Source organism: Tupaia chinensis, unplaced genomic scaffold, assembly GCF_000334495.1.
Source record: "Tupaia chinensis unplaced genomic scaffold, TupChi_1.0 Scaffold000062_1, whole genome shotgun sequence".
NCBI classification, from domain to species: Eukaryota; Metazoa; Chordata; class Mammalia; order Scandentia; family Tupaiidae; genus Tupaia; species Tupaia belangeri.
Genome location: NW_006159520.1, coordinates 3,173,521 through 3,186,242, shown reverse-complemented (window position 1 = coordinate 3,186,242; position 12,722 = coordinate 3,173,521).

The window sequence follows — 12,722 nt, the reverse complement described above, 5'->3', positions numbered from 1 at the left end:
TTTGTTGCTGGGTTTTTGGTTTTTTTTTTTTTTTTAAACGGGGCGGGGTGGGGGGGACTCGCGTGAGAATTAGCTGCCTACAAGTTTGTGACCCAATTATTTAACTCCTTTGGTTAACCCCCTTGATCGTGTGTCTCGGCCAACATCAGATGTGGTGGGTAGTGAGGTCGCACGTGGGAAAAGGTGTGGAGGAACGGGGTCCGTCTGCAGGGCGGATTTTCACTTGGTTGGGAGCAACCGTGCGCGGGAGGGCTGGCGGCTGGGCCAGGGAAGTCTCCCTCCCGCAACTGTCCCCTCTCCCCTCCTCCCCGCCGTCGGCTGTTTTTGTCGTTGGAACTGGTTTGGACCTGGGGCTGGCCGCCCCCAGCCCCCACCCCTCGGCCGCCCGAGGCTTCCCTTCCCTCTCTCCCTTCCGCGGCGGTGCTGGGGTTCTCTAGGTGTTTCTATGACTACATTGTGTGTGTGGGAGGGTCAGATGTGGGGGTTGCCCGCGAGAGGGCCGTTCCTGGGCGATCATTTATCAATGTCACCCACATAATGATTCTCTCTGCAGCCTCCTATTGATGAGGATAATTACATTAGCTCAGAGTGACTGATCAATGAAAAACCACCACACAAAAACTTCTTTACTCCTCTATAATACCAAAAACCGATACAGAAATAACATAGAAAGCTTGATTTTCTTTCCCTTCCCTATCCACCAATGAATTCTGCCCCCCCTCCCAAAAATAACAAGACGGGGGAGTAAAGTAAGAAAATAGACCCAGGTTTGTTTCGTTTAAAGAAGGATGCAATTTTGTCCGTGAATGCATTTTCTCTAAATGGGTTGGCTTCACTCTTTTTGGTAAAGAGTATCAACGGATTTGCTAATGTGAGTTGCTTTAAGACTGGTCTGTGGTTTTCCATTCTTTTTTTATTTCTTTCCTCCCCTTTGGTATTATTATTTTTTTTCTGTTTCAAAAAAGGAGGACATTCTTTTATAAATAACTGGAAGAAGAAATGACTCCAGGTTCTCTTTTTTAGAAAAAAAAAAGCGTTTGCCTAGATCGGGTTATCTTTTGTCTTTATCACTTCATAAAGTAGCGCAATTAAAGATGTGATGTTACATGGGTATTAAGGGTGGATCCATTATATGGCGACCTAATACGCTATATTCTCTCTTGAAAGTTTGCAGCTAAATTACGATTGCGCTTTTTCTAGACTTAAAAATCAATATTTTCTCAATTAAAGAGAATTTTAATGCTTTACTTGCGAGTTGTTAAAGGCGCTGTAAATTTTATTGTAATGCTTCTTGACTTCGGAGTAGATGCTGGAGAACGGTTGATTCTTGTGGTCTTTTTCCTCTCAAAGAACCTATTCCAGGGACGTCCAGTGGTTTCAGATCAAATCAAAGCAACCAAGGTAAGGAGGGTTCCTCCAGGGACTGGGCGAAGGGTGGGGAGCCTGCCAGGGGAGCCCCCCTGTGCCAGAGGCCATTGTCTTGTATATTTTCACCTCTCCGTGTCCCGCCTCCTGAAAGTGACAGAAATGTCCATTTTACTCTGATCTTTCTCAAAGGCGAGCCCATTGGACTCCCATCTGCTCTGTGAGGGTCAAAAAAGCTGCATTAGGAGAGCATTCTAGACTCTTCTGAATGCCCCCCCCCCATTTTGCCAAACCGTAACTCCTAACTGACTCTTCCACAAATTCTGCATATTTTACGAGTGTTCTGGCCTCACTGTCAGAAACCATTCCCCACCCTCGGGAGCACGCACTGTTTACAGATGTTTTCTCCTTCCACACGTCCCACCTAGTAAAAGTTCCCGCAGAGAATTAACTCTGGTGTGTTAATAGCCCAGGTCTGCTACTGCTCTCTCCTGCAAAGTTGAAATCTGCTAAGGTGGAGTATGGCGCTGAACTAACGTGGGAGAGCTGCTCCAGGCCTGCAGGAGCCCAAAGACTTGTGAATTCCAAGGCCCAGGGGCTTGGTGGGAAGAAGAGTAGTAAAACTTTTAGAAAGTAAGGCCAAGAGGATGAGAAAATGAGGCTAGAATGGAATGGAAAGAGAGAAGAATTGGGTGAGGTGGGAAAAGGAGCCTTGGGGACCTCTTTGTAATTAGAAAGGAAATAATAATGAAGGGAAATTGAATATCTAAGCCTTGCTATTAATTTTTTTTTTGAACCCAATGTCAATGTACGCGAACAAGTCCTCAGAGATGCCAGGAGGGGCCCAAGTTTCCAAATGGAACTACTCACAAGTTCCTTTTGCGGTTCTCTCTTCAGTTAATTTGCTGGGAATGAGAGGACCAGGGAAAGGGCTATGTGTGTGGTGGACCGAGAGCTTAAGGAAGATTATGATGGGAAGGGGCACATAGGTATAATGAGGCTGCTGTTTAAAGCTGAATAGAAAAAGGAGGAGAGAAAAAGCCACGCAACACCACAATACACTTTTAAATAATTCTCACCCTACCTGTCTTCCTTTTTTTCTCTACACACTACACAGATTAGCGGATACATAGGTGGGAGAAATTTCTAGTTCATCATCTTGTCTGTAGACCCACCCGACAGATCCCTCTTAGATTCCTGACATGTAAGCCTAGACTATGGCCTCTTTATCAAGTGAGTGGGGCTTTGTTAATGTATTTGTACTTTTCTGCTTTCAGTCTAAGTTTCTGCTTTGGAGGGAGGAGGTGCAAGAAAAGAGGGGGAGGGGAGGGGAACACAAAGACTTTATCTAGTTCTCACCAAGCAGGTTTCAAAATAGGAACTTAATGGGAAGAAAGGCAAAAGAATTTAAAAAAAAATAAAGAAGGGCGTGAGAATTGTTTATTACAACCGGTTTACTTGTCTGGAAGGGAGGTGAGTCTGTGAATAATTTTTCCCCTTGAGGATTCTGTTTTCCTCATATTGAAACATTTTCAAATTTTAATCCTTTAGCAGACAAAAACCTCAATATAAATATGACATGGGCCACTGGCAAAAAAACGAACTTAAACTCAGTGCTTAGAGGAGTGGGGGTGTGGGGAAAGAGAGAGAGCCCTTTCTGATTAATAACTAGCAGGGTAATGTTGAGGGCTTTTTCTGCCCGATTGCCTTTTTGAATTAGAGCCGATTTCTTCACACTTCAATAGTGCCTGTCTCCTTTAAAATGACTGGCAGATTTGTTTCTCTTTTCTCTCTCCCTGAGACTTAATGATGTAAATTTTCTAATTAGTTAAATCATATTGCTTAAAGGCCTAATATTTACCGTGTAAGAAATGATCATCCTGATTTGGACCTCTTGAAATATTCTGAGAAATAACATTTGGCTTTTAGGTAGAAGGATGAGAGAGGAGGAAGCTCTATTAGGAGAAGCAGTTGAGAGAGGAGGGAAGGACGGCAACATGTTAAATTAATAGTTGAAGTTGAGCTGGGCTCTCACCCCAAGTCCGCTTTTATTTTTCAATCAGCGAAGATTTAATTGGCAGCCCTCAGGCCGGGCGATCTGATATTTTCTCATTAGTTTCCCATCACTAATCTTGAGTGTTAGATGGCTTAAAGGTTGTCAACATTTGACCAATTTTATTTAAGGGAGAAAAAAAAACCCACGCATTATGGCTTCGGGATGTGAGATCTGCAAATAAATCCTGCTTGGATCAGCGGAACTAACAGGCGAAAAAAATGTTGACTATTCATCGTCGCATTTAATAAGTTGCATTAATGTATATTTCGAGGCTAGGGAGAGAGATTATACATGTGCGGCGTCGATGCAGATGAAAAGAAAGAGCTGGATGGGGAGGGGGTACAGTATAAGTAGGATGGGTAGGTAAAGTGAGACGTAGATGCATTTGGAACTGAGGGTAAATAACCCTGTTGAGGGTTTAGGAGCTACAATCCCTCCTCCCCCTCCCTCTTGCAGCTGCGTGAAATTGCCTAGCCTGCCTAGCAAACGCTGTGCGGCTCGGCTGTTGGGTCCAGAGATAACATCAGAGCGCCCCCTGCTGGCCCGCAGAGTAGAACGCTGCGGGTTAGCCCCCAGCGAAGCGGATCGTGTTTTTCTGAGTCCCCCACCTTTCACTGACTCCTTCCACCTCCCGCCACTCTCGCTCCGCAGCAAATCCCCGCGGCTGGGGAATAGCTTGTCAAGGCTGAACATTTAAATGAATAAATGATAAAAATAATAATAAAATGCGAAGGGGAACCCCCACTTTCACTTGACCTCCGGGGAATAAACTATCAAATGCCTTAGCAAAGGGACACATTTTCTTTTGCTAAATCTTTTTATTCTCTAGGTTTGCTGTAGTTTGTTGCTTTTTTACCAAATTGTATATTTCTGGTCTAAGGAAATTTGCTATGCTTCAAAAAAAAATAGATGCTACAAAGTCCTTTTTAAAGATGAATATCTGATGAGGAAAGAGGCTAATACAAAATAATATTTTGCATCTTCACCAAATTAAACTGTTGGGGGACTTGCACTGTCTTAGAAAAATCCGGGGGAATAGCTTTCCGAATTCAGAGTTTTTTGTCGACCCCTTCCTACACTGCAGAGGAATACCCGCCACTGTTCATTTTTTTCCCAAAATAGATAATTTGTTTAAAGTTGTCACTGTACTCCTCCACACATGTACACACAGATAGCTCTCTTCCACGCGTGTGCTATTCTTTTCTCTTTTTCTCTTTTTCTTTCCCTTTTCCCCTTTTCTTTATTTCTCTTTCTTTCCTTCTTTCTTTCTTTCTTTCTTTTTTTTTTTTTTGACTCATGCTGCTCGATTTATTTAGAAACGGAAAGGGTAGCAGAAGTTGTCCAAAATAACCCCCCAGTGCCTTGGACACTTGATATTACTGGGGTGATTCACGTCCAATGCAAGGTGTAGTCCTGCTACTATTTGAGAGCTTTGGGTTACTTTTCAGCGGTTCGGTGTATAGAGGCGTTTTCTCAGCTCCCCAATTAATCTTCGGTAGAATTGATGAGCCCGGTGTAACGCGAGGGCGCACAGGTAAGGAGAACCGGACAACCTCGGGTTGGCAGACGCGCTGACTCCACCGCCAGCCTCTGCTCTAAGGAAAGACGCTGGCATAGCAACCCTGACACACAAAAAGTCTGACCACAGCTAGACCCCACATACAGAGTGTAAATCTGCAATGCGGAACGACTTTAGTTGGGAGGAGGTTCCTTTTTAAAGTACCGGATTGCGGGATTTTCTGAAAATAGTTCTCAGGAATGAGGCGCCCAGAATGCGTACCCAGCAGGGAGGACAGCAGGGGGAAGGTGGGTTTCTTGACTCTCAAGTCTTACTAGAGTACCAGAGCCCTCTGGTTTAAAAAATCCTTTCTTTTACTCACTTCCTTCCTCGGTCACCCCTTCAAAACACTCTTCTTTGGGGATGCTGGGGTAGGGGACAGGGACCGGGGACTCCAGAGGACCAGCGCTCCTAGGGCAAGGCAGAAGTAGGAGCCGGCCCGGTCTTCACGCCAGTGAAATGATGCCTCAGTCCCGTTGTGTTTGAAGAATTGTTGGGGGCTATTGTGACAACAGAGGTAAAGTTAAATATTTATCTTCCAAGCTGTTATTTATTTATTTAGGTCTGCTTTTGAAGAAATCCATTGCATTCAAACTTTCAACATAAATCCTGGTCTGGGGGAAGCAGAAACTGTCACTGGGACTGACTTTTTAAAAGGTCTCCATTAAGCTCAGAAGTGGGAGGGAAGTTTTCTGCAGACCGCATGGGTTCATTGAAATACACATGTGTATATGGACAAGTGTGTGTATATATAATACCTATATCTAGCTATCTAGTTATCTATAAAGGCAGGACAGCAATGAAAATAAGGAAGGAGGGACCCCTCATTGTAGTTGAATCCAAAATTTTTTTTCCAGCCAAGATACTAACACAGATGAAGAAAATATGAAAATCTCATTGTATTTGTCTCAGTTTGACTTAATGAAATTCGAAGACACTGACAGTCTGGTCAATATTCTAAGTAAATTAATGCAAAGGTCCTTAGGAAGAGACGGAAAACACCCCCTGCCATTAATCTTAAACCACTTGAAGATTATGATTAAAAGAATGGGATCACTAGGCATTATCATCTCAAATCGCTGTTAACTGCCCCCACCCTTTTATTGTGTCTACAAAACAAACTCTCCACTAGGAATGGCATTTCTTCCCTTTTTCATCTTTGTTTTTGTTTTGCTTTAAGGGCAAGGAAGGGAAGATAGAAGCAAAGAAAACTGGCTTGAAATTGCTGCTGTTCATTTTTGATTTCCTCTTTTGCTACAAAGGGAAAAAAAATCGAATGGTGTGTGTATATTTGATGAGAAGAAAACACAGCAGCAGTATAGGTGTGTTTGTTTTTCTTTCCCCCTGAAAAAAAATTTTAAAACATATTCACCAACGTATCGCATCGAAAGCTGTGAAGATGTAAAAGATGTTCGCGTGTCCACATCTATTCCCCAACTTTCATCACTTGAGTTTTGTAAGTGTTTGTGTCATATAGAAATTGTGGGAAAGAGAATTAGGCGCTTGTCAAGGAAGAACAATGCTGTATACTTCCAAGTAACTCCATTAATGCTGTATTTTGAGTGCTACTGGGTGCTATCGTCCCCTAATAAACCCCGAAGCCTCATTAGACCTAGAAAGAGAGGAGTGAGGAACCATTCCTGGGCATTCTGGCAGAAAATGAAAGCAGCACCTCTGTTCCTAGAACCCTAGGATAGGATGCCCCACAAATATGCAAAAGCTGTTATGTCTTCCTGTAGAGCCCAGAGTTGGGTGGACCTTTCAGAGAAATACACAGTCATTAACATTTTAAAAAGCAAAATGCTGAAACGGAGGGCGGTGGCTAACAGAAAAATCACCCATGCTAAAAATGAGTCCTCAAAATACTGCGAATTTCCAGATGCCATGGAAAATCAATGCAAACGCTCCCCCTCCTAACAGCAGACAGGTCTCCCGCCGGGTGAGGTTTCCACTTGAAAGTGGAATTGCAGTTCCCACCTCTGCTAGAGCACTAGGAGGTGTAACCCCGAGGCTGGGGAGAGGAAGCAGGGGGTGCCGATCTTCCTCCAGCCCTCGCTTCCCACCTGTTCCCTCTGCCCCAAACTGGGGCGCAGAGACCTGGAGCTGGCGCGATTCCGCACCAAGTCTCCAAAGGGTACCTCCACTGCCGAGGCTCTTACCAAACCACGGGCCCGCAAAGGGGGGAGGCCTGCCAAAGGAGCAGAAGCTCGGGGTCCGAGGCACACGCAACCGCCTGCGCAGCTCCGGGGTCAGGCTCTCGCGCGGACGGACAAAAGGCTCATAGGCCACGTTTGTCTCGGAGCGAGCGTGAGACGCGATGGAGGGAGACAGCTTCCCCGCTGCGGTCCGTGCGCGCGTGTGTGTGCGCGCGCGTGTGTGAAACTCGTGCACTTGGTGCGGACCTGCGGCTGCAGACACCGACTGGGGAAGTTCACCCGCGAGGTTTTCCGGGAGCATACACCTCTCCTCCCCTCCCCCTCACGTGTCCTTCCCCCACCTGCTCCCCAAGTCTGGGCCACGCCCCGGACAGGTGTGCAGGCTGCAGCTGGAAAGCTCCTGGGAAAAGAGCCGTCCGAGGGAGGGCGGCGGCAGGAGGAGGGGGATTGGGAAGAAAAATGGTCCTTCTAGAGCTCAGACGTCCCTATCTCCGAGTAATTGTCATCACACTCAATCTTTCCACTCTCATCTACAGTATCCAGAAAGCAGAGATGGATACGCGGGAAAAACAAGGCTCGCGAAATCGTCGGGACTTGACGCCGGCTTCTGAGACCTGCGCCACTTTGCTTAGGATCAAAAGTATGATTTTAATTTTCTTAATGAAGGAGCGCTCTAGAGCTCAGCTGGTAATGGCTGTGCGGAGTTTAATAGACTTCTGTCGAACAGAAAAAGACGGATAACTATCGGTTATAAGTAATCTGCTCTAATGCAATTATTTTTCCCAGGTTCGAAAGTCATTGTGGGAGAGGGCAAGAGTGAATGAAGGCCCCGGGGACCGAGGACGCCAGGCAAGAGATCGCCTGAAATACGAGCTCAGCCTGTTTTGTGAGATGCACTGGGGTTTTGGGGTCGGGGTGGAACGGGGCTGCAAAGCGCTTGGTCTGCTGGAGTGAAAAACTGTCTCCCCTCTCTCCCTCCCTGTCTCTTCTCTCTCCTTTTCCCTCTCCTCTCCAAGCCTTCTCTGTCCATGTCATCTCTCTCGCTCCCTATTCTCCTTTCTCCTCACCTTTTCCCTACTTTATTTTGCTTACCTTTCTGTATTTCAGGCTGATCCATGAAAGTCAAAGTATTTCTCAGACACACTCACTCTGATGTAGGCTGGTGGGCTGGGTCAGTCTTTTCACGTTTTGAAATCCCGTAGAATGAGATGTTTAAGCTATCAATGACGCTGTGTACACAAGCACAACCCTAAAGTGCCAGGAGTATTTCTATCCCAATAAGGAGACAATCCAGGTCACACAGTCCGAAAGTAGTCTGTTTTCATTTTAACACAAATTCGTGACAATTTTTATTTGAAATTGCCCAAAGTCTTCTCAGCTTCAAATGCTCCATTTCTACCTGGTAAACATAATCTCAGGCAATGGCAAATCTAAAATATAAAAATAATCAACATGATTCATAATTTCCTTCCTTGCAGAAAACTGGCCAGATCACTGGAAGGGAAGTCCTGCGTCCTCACTCAGGCAAGGATTTGAAGGCAGGGTGTGCGTGCAGGCCAGAGGAGTGCGTATAGACAGCCCAGCCAGGAACCCCAAAGCCCAGTTCTCCTGCCTAAACCAGCCCTACCATTCACAGCAGCCTTTGTCCTCCTGGTGCTTGGGAACAAAGAAAAGTATTGGGACTGGTGCACACAGAAGGTTAAATGAACCCCTTGCTGCAGGTGTCTGATCCAAACTCCCCCATGAAGGGAGAGTAACAGGGCCTTGTGCGTCTCCACTGGAGTTCCTCACAGTGGCTTGGTCTTTGGCTCCTTAGCCTCATGTTCTATTGATCTCTCTCTCTCTCTCTCCCCCACATCCCTCTTCTACTACTACTGCTAGTACTAATACACACACACACTCACACACACACACACACACACACACTCACACAGATTCACTCACCTAAGCATAAGTTCACATAAACACTCACAAAATCTGCAATTACTCTCTCTTCTTCCCTGATTCAATCCTATCCCATTCCACTCTCTCCTCCAAAGTCTTAGATGCCCCCAAAAGGAAGAACTACCCGATACAGAAAAAAATCCTTTGCAAAATCCCCTCAGTCCTCCCCCCATTAACTGGAATGCTGGGGGTTGAGGGTGGGCCAGGAGTGAGGCCCTCAGCTGCTCTGGACCTTTGGGAATACCTCTCGGAGGATGGGGTTTTAGGAGGGGTGGGGTGGGTGTTTTTTCAACTTTTCCTGTCTTCATGTTCTTCCTGAGCTTCTGGGATAGGAATCAGGCATAGGTCAGTCCTCCAGCCTGTGACTCTCAGGACTAGGGAACAGTGGGAAAGCACTTCCCAACAGTGGCGAGGTGACCCTGGGGCAGCTGGGGCTGTGGCCCAGGGTACTTTAAAAGTCAAACACATTAAGGGACCAGAAGTCAGCCTAATGGCTATGTCTCTGGACTCCCATGTAGTCGACTGCGTTTCGAGTCCCAGACCCAGTGGACCCTGTGGCTTAAACTCACGTCAGGCGTGTGCATGTGTGCCCATGACCCCCATCCCAAGAGAAGGAGAAGGGATTGTAGCGTGGCCATCCCCCCTGGGAGGTGATTTTTCGCTGTCTGTCTTTCTGGCGAGCTCATGCACCCTATAGCAAAAACCTCTCCAAAAGAAAAAAGAAAAAAAGAGTCAAACACATTAAGCACTAGGCCTTGAGCACCTTTTTTTTTTTTTTTTTTTGAGAGGCTTTTGCTATAGGGCGCGTGCGCTCGCCAGACAGACAGAGAGAGACAGAGAGACAGAAAGCGAGAAATCACCCCCCAGGTGGGATGGCCATGCCACAATCCCTTCTCCTCCATTCTCCTCTCAGGTTCTGGGGCACGCACACGCGCCCATCATGAGTTTAAGCCACTGGGTCTGGGACTCGAACCTCGGTTGACTACGTGGGAGTTTAGCGACATAGCCATTATGCTAACTGCTGGGCCAGCACCTTTTGAAGACAGCTATGAAGGGAAGAAGGTCGAAGGTCGCTCAACTGCCCAGCCTGCTCTGGGGACCTGCTGTTAGGGTAGCACCAGGGATGGAGGGTCCCCAAGAGCAGATTAAGAATGCAGATTTTGAGTCAGTCCTCTCTTCCCCTCTGTCATCCCCAGATCTGTTGTCATCCCTTCAGAGGACACTCTTGAAGGATCTTTTTGTGTTGTTTTAGTGACTGGGGAGAACCATTGGCAAAGAACTTCCTGCCCAAACCCCCACAAGTTCTAGATGGGTCTAATTCTGCTTTTGAAACGTAGGAAAGAGATTCGAGGAAAGTGACTCTATTAACCAACAGGGAAGTAAGTTTTCCAAGATCCTCCTCAGAAAAGCAAGGTTGGGACCAGCAGTTAGCATAATGGCTATGTCACTGGATTCCCAAGTAGTCAACCGTGGTTTCAGTCCCAGACCCGGTGGCTTAAAACTCACACCGGGCGCGTGTGCGTGTGTGCCCAAGATCCCAAAAGGAGAATAGAGGAGAAGGGATTGCGGCATGTCCATCTTCCCTGGGGGGCGATTTCTCGCTTTCTGCCCCTGTCTGTCTCTGTCTGTCTAGCGAGCACACGTGCCCTATAAGCAAAAAACTCTCAGGGGAAAAAAAATGGGAACCAGCAGTTAGCGTAATGGCTATGTCGCTGGACTCCCACATAGTCAACCACGGTTCGCGTCCTGGACCCGTGGCTTAAAACTCACGCTGGGCGTGTGTGCGTGCTTGCCCAAGATCCCGAGAGGAGAATGGAGGAGAAGGGATTGCGGTGTGGCCATCCCCCCTGGGGGGTGATTTCATGCTTTCTGTCTCTGTTTCTCTCTGTCTGGCGAGCGCACGTGCCCTACAGCAAAAACCTCTCCAAAAAAAAAAAAAGAAAAGAAAAGAAAAGCAAGGTTAAGAAGGGCTTGCAGGGAGTGAAAAAAAAACCAGTCACCCTGTTTATGCCTCTCCTCCCAAGAATTTTGGACAGAGACTTCTCAGAGGTTTCCCTCAGCAGCTGAAACCCCTTGCAAAAATGTCCTGGGATCCCACCTGTGCCACTTACTCAGTTCAGACATCCTTTGTCCTTCTGTTTTTCTTGGTTCTTATCCAGTGGAGTTGGTTGGGCCAGGAGGAAATACAGGTAAGGAAGCCCAGCCAGAGTTAGGTATGCTTCCCTCTCATTTACCCTCCAATTTTAAATGAAGAACAAGGCATTTTTCTTCCTTTCTTTTTCCTTTGCTTTTTCTATTCTCTTTTGGCAGTAAATTAAATGTGTAATTGTATTTGCTAGAATTGAGGTATAAAATCTATCTTTTCTCCAACTGTGGCTAGACATGTTTCAAAAACTGCCCTGAACTGAATATGCTTTAAATATTGTTTTTTTTACTTATTCATTCATTCATTCATTCATTCATTCATTATTATTATATTTGACACGAGGGTGGGGGAAGTGAGAAAGCAAGTCACCAAATCTGGGGGGAACAGTGGTTGGCCATGTGGGAGTGTCCAGCACCTTAACCACCATGCTACCTGTTGGCCCCTGAATATGCTTTTAAGGAAACACCTAAATATAAGTTTTAAGGATGCACTAAGAGTGCCTCATGTCCCTTTTCACTGCCTTTGCATAAATAAGGTAGGTCTCAAGACTATCTCAAGTGACAAGAACTCCTAAAACAAACTAACCAATACACAAAATAATCCATCATTGCATCTCTCAAGGAGTCAAGGGTCTATCTTTAACTGCAGTTAAGCATTTGCTCTGCCTCTTTATTTCTCCACATCTCTTACTTTTCATACAGGTTAACTAACCTGCCCAGTAGGGGTTATACTGTCCACCACACAGGGCAGAGGCAGTTGTTTATATGTTGAGGCTTACCCACGGGTCTTAGGACTTTGTGAATGTTCAAGTGAAGTGTAAATAGAATAAGGTCACAGGTGATTGACAAGTTCAAGTTATTTAGCTCAATTACCAAAATTTTATTTCCAAATTATGTTCAATTTGATTTTCCTGCTTTGCTATAAATGACCTCAGAAAAATCCAATGGGAGCAGACAATTTATACCATGTCCTCTGTACTATAATTTATTTGTAAAAACATTTTGTGATATAGGCTTCCTTTAATGTTCCTGTGGAGACCAAGTCTTTCCATTAGATTTAGAAACACAGCTATCATGCTAATTTAAAGGGAGTCCCTTTAAAGACACAAGAATCACTAATTTTTTATAGTGTTCTAAAATATCTCAAAATTTCTAAACTTCAAGCAGAACCTGCAGCCTGTTCAGGGCTAACTCTTTGGATATTGGCATGTTATACTCAATGTCTGGTGCTATTCATTGTCCGTCTCTCTGAACATTAAGAGGGCAATTCTTAAGTATGGATCCCCTAACACACTGCTAATGTAGCCTCTCGAAGTTCTTTTGCATTGTTTCATAGATAACCAAACTCTTCAGATCAAGGCTGAGGCTGTCCCATCTGGAAATGCTTCCTTTGCTGTGTGCATCACCCCTTCCCCCACCACAGCCCCCAGTGAGAGAAAACGCTGAAGCCTCCCCTTCCACCATTATACGATAGCATCAGCTTTTAATCAGCGAGAGG